The 4,064-nt window shown below is 55.2% G+C and overlaps 1 long non-coding RNA gene across 1 annotated transcript; it reads left to right on the top strand.

Moving 5' to 3' along the window:
• The first annotated feature begins 204 nt into the window (after positions 1–204).
• On the top strand, positions 205–3,856 carry LOC306643847. The gene is made up of 3 exons (XR_013759080.1): positions 205–478; positions 1,383–1,446; positions 2,472–3,856. It is a non-coding gene; the product is annotated as an uncharacterized lncRNA (long non-coding RNA).
• Positions 3,857–4,064: the final 208 nt, after the last annotated feature.

The raw sequence follows: 4,064 nt of genomic DNA, 5'->3' as shown, positions 1-4,064 counted from the left end.
GGCCGAGGTGTGGGCCCCTGGGTCCTGGATACCAGCATTCTTGGGATGGTTTTGAAAAACAATAAAAATACACGTATTACATGTCGGAGTGAGCCTGAGGAACTGGATGTTTACTGAGCAGTTATGAGGCACTCGGCTTGGGGCCGTGTGGTCAGTGAGTCACCAGGGCCACCCTCGGGCACATTTCCATTGAGGTGACGTCAGGAGTCCATCCCTGCCTCGCCTTTCCTGTTTCCCTCCACTCTCTGTTGCCCCACAGGTGGGCCGTGGCCTGGAGGGTTAGTTCTCCCTGAGGAGCGTAGAGAGGCTCAGTCACAGGTTCAAAAGGAAGGCACCCAGAGGACTGGAGATGCTTTTGGAAGACTGGGAGGGGAGGTGTTCAAGATGGACGTGAGAGGACGCAACTTTACCTGGCTGATGGGAGAGACGTCATGGGCAGGAAGGGCCTTCAGCAGGGCCTGGGGTGTTGCACCGACTGGTGGGACTTTGAGAGGTAGGAGCTGCAGCAGGACAGGGAGAATGGTCGAGGGGTCAGACCCCAAGATCCAGGCTGGACAAGCCCCAGGTCCAGTGGGCACTGGAGGCCCAGCAGTTTGGGCAGCCTGGTGAAGGCAGAGGGGCAGTGGGTGGTCCTGGGGGAGCCAGGGAGGAGTGGTTGGGCTCCAGCGTGAGGGGGCAGACCGGCATGGCCCCAGGGATTAGCCAGTTTCTGCAGCTGCAGCGTCTGTCCATCCCAAGCCTGTGATAACTGTGTGACACCTATTTTCTTTTTCTCCCTTGCAATTTTTCTAGCACCTGTAATACACCAGATAACCGAGAACCTTTCCCATTTCCATTTCACTGAGTCCACGTCACCACAGCCTGGAGAACAGGTGGGGAAGTGAGGAACCGAAGTGTTTTGTGACTTGCTGGTGACCCATTACCAGCAGGGAGCGGAGCTGGTGTTAGAGCCCAGATCTTCTGCTCAAAAGCCATCACACTTAAAAATGTCTCAGTGGGTTCCTGGTACTCTGAGAAGCTAGAGAGTGACAGCCAGAGTGGCCACCTAAGGCAGGATGCTACAGGGGCACGAACGGCTGGCCCCCTTAATGCCAGTGCAGAAGAAAGGGGAGAAGGAGGCAGAGAGCTGGCCCCCATCCCAGAGTGTGCCAGGCTGCCCCCACCTCCCAGGGCAGCCTCAGGGCACATCCGTGGGGTCTAGGCAGAAACCCCATGCTGCTGCTTACCTCAGAGAGGACTGGAGGAGGCTCATGTGGATTGCTGGATAAGAGGAGGCCAAACCTGAGAGTTGCCGGGAGGACCAGGGACAGAGCAGCTGCCAGAGGCCAGCGGGCCTTGCTGAGCTGCCTTCGACTAGTGACTTCTGCCTCTTCTTTCAACAGGTGTCTATGAGCACCTGCCATGCCACAGTTTAGGTGCTGGGGTCTCTGCAAAGACAAGTCAAAGGTGAGCTTCAGGGACCAGAGGACAATAACCACAGGGCAATGGGTGCCCCAGTCCGCCATTCCCCAGGTCATATGTTACCCTTGGGGTCACCCCTCCTTTTAGTCCTGACACTAGCCCAATTCCTGACCTCTGGCCCCTGAGTTGGGTGGTGGTAAATGCTGCTTTTGAGTAGGCTTCCCCCGGGGTAGAACCATAGTCCACGGGGCCTAGACAGGTGGCTTGTTCTGTGGCCCAGGCAAGGTTGGCCTCCCTGTCTTTGCTGCTAAAGCCACTGGTGTGGGGCTCCTCCTTGGAGACACCTCCCACCTGCCCCTTGCAGTCAGTTAAAGGACCTCCGTGAAGACAGCCTGGGCTGGGGCGAGAGGTGAGCTCTGCCTGGCGTTTCCTGGCAGCAGAGCCGACTTTCTCAGTAGATGCCGTCACCTCCTGGTTCCAAGAGAGGGTCTGGAATGTTCTAGTGTGTTACCTAGCCAGTCGGCTCAGCTTGCTTTTGGCTTGGGTCTTCCTGGGCCTCTGAATCTCTGGGAAGTCTGCCATTCTGGTCCCAGCTCCTCCTCCTTAGGGCACCTGAATGTTTGCTGAGCCCCTGGGCAGAAACAGAGAGAAACCAGCCTTAGGTCTGCCACGGACCCACCACATGACCTTGAGCAAGGAACTTAACATCTTGAACCTGTTTATACGGCTGAAATGGGGATAAAAATATTCATCCAGTCTGTGTCAGCATCCAACGACATTGCCATCACCTTCATCACCACCAAGCCCCGAAACCAGGAGGGAATCTAGTGTGTATGTTGTTGTGCAAGCTCTTTTGGGAAGTAACCATTTAATCCTCACCACGATTCCGTGATGCCGATGTTAGCAGTACTCTTAATTGGCAGGCAGACACAAGAACTGGAGAATGCTTAAATGACTTTTCCAAAGCCACGAAGTTAGGCAGTGAAGGGCAGAAATTTGGACCCACAGGCTGACTCGAGGTCTGAACTCTTCTTCAGCCTCCGTTGCTGCTACTTCTATCTGTTTTGCAGGGTCTTCTACTTGCCACTTGGACAACTCGATTCCCTTTTGGTTAATGTATCTGGAGAAGCACAGAGACATCTCTTCCAGCCGCTGACTCCAGCTCTTTCCAGGCCAGCCCGAGGACGTGGGCAGACCACGTCCAACATGGCCCATACCTGGCTCTCTGAGTATCAGATAACAAGGGAGGGTCGTGAATGGGCCTGGGAACAGGCTGGGGGCTTGTGGAAGGAGCTCAGTTTGTGCCCTTTCCCAGGGCATGGGGGGAGGCAAGGACAGTGACCGTGGCTTGGGAAATGCTGCTGGTGGCCTGCTATCTTGGGAATGTGCTCAGACGACCAGGGGATGTTTTTGCAGCCTCTCCTTCTCCTCCCCATTCCTGGGATGGTACTTTGGACTCCACCACTGTTCCCAGGCACAGAAGAGAAGTCCGAGTCTGCTGTTTTTCTGCGCTCTTGGTGCTGAGCTCGTCACGCAAAGCTTTGCCTCTGTAGCTAGTGGTGTGTGCCTGAGTCAAAGCTGGTGTTCCACGCGATGACTGACCTCCCCCCAGCCCTCTCATGGGGGAGCAATTATCAGGCATATTTATAAATAAGGGAACTGATGTTCAGAGAGGTGAAGAAACTTCCCCAGGCTGGTGCGGGTGGAAGTGAGATGATGAAACCAGGACCCAGGACAAGATCTGGACCCTTACAGGACTGTGACTCACGCCTTTGCTCACAAAGTGCCATCTTGGTGGGCCCACTTGCTGCTTCTGTACTGTACCGGGCTCTGCGCACGCTCTGTCACCTTGGTGCCTGGCCAAGGCCAAGTCACTTGGCCTCTTCTGCTCCCCTGCAGCACCAGGCTCAATCCAGGGCCACTGTGGGAACACATCAAGGCGAGTGGTGAAATACACTTCGACTCATCAGAAATGTGTTTGGTGCCAACCAATTGCTGGTGCTCAGTACTGAAGGGGACCATGACTCAGGTGGAGACCCAGAACTCCAGGCTAGCAGTGTGAACCTAGTAGCCCAGAGCTGAGGGAGTCATCCTGGATGCAGATATGCAGAAGAGGTGAAGGAGGAAATAATCCAACACTGGCAAATATTTGGAGAAGGTGGGCATGGAAAGACCTTGAAAGGCCAATGGCCGGCCAGATGGTGAGGTACTTCCAGAAGATCGTGCTGTGAGAATGACTTGGTTCCAGAATAGGAGTGGACACATGAATGGGCTGGACCTGTGCAGGTGTGGCGTCTTCCCGTGGCTGTATTGGAGGAGGTCGTGGCCAGGTGTCTTAGTCTGCGTGGGATACTCTAACTAAATATCCAGGGCATTGTAAGAACAACACGCTTATTTCTTATATTCTAGAGGCTGGGAAGTCAAGAATGCCTGGGGAGGACATGCTTTCGGGGTCACGCCTGGGGCCCTCACTGAGGGGGTGGGGAGGATGTGTGGCATACCAGGGACACTAAGGAAGGGCAGTGTACAAGCCTCGGTCATTGTCAGGAGGAGACAGAGAGGGCTTCCTCCCCACACAGCATAGCTGCCCCACACCCTGGACACACACCGGAAGGCAGCCTGGCAGAGGGAAGCTGATGCCTCAAGTCGCTGGCCTTTTAACT

The sequence above is a fragment of the Sciurus vulgaris genome (assembly GCF_902686455.1).
Source record: "Sciurus vulgaris genome assembly, chromosome: 14".
Classification (NCBI taxonomy): domain Eukaryota; kingdom Metazoa; phylum Chordata; class Mammalia; order Rodentia; family Sciuridae; genus Sciurus; species Sciurus vulgaris.
This window is presented reverse-complemented; position numbering and strand designations above follow the sequence as displayed.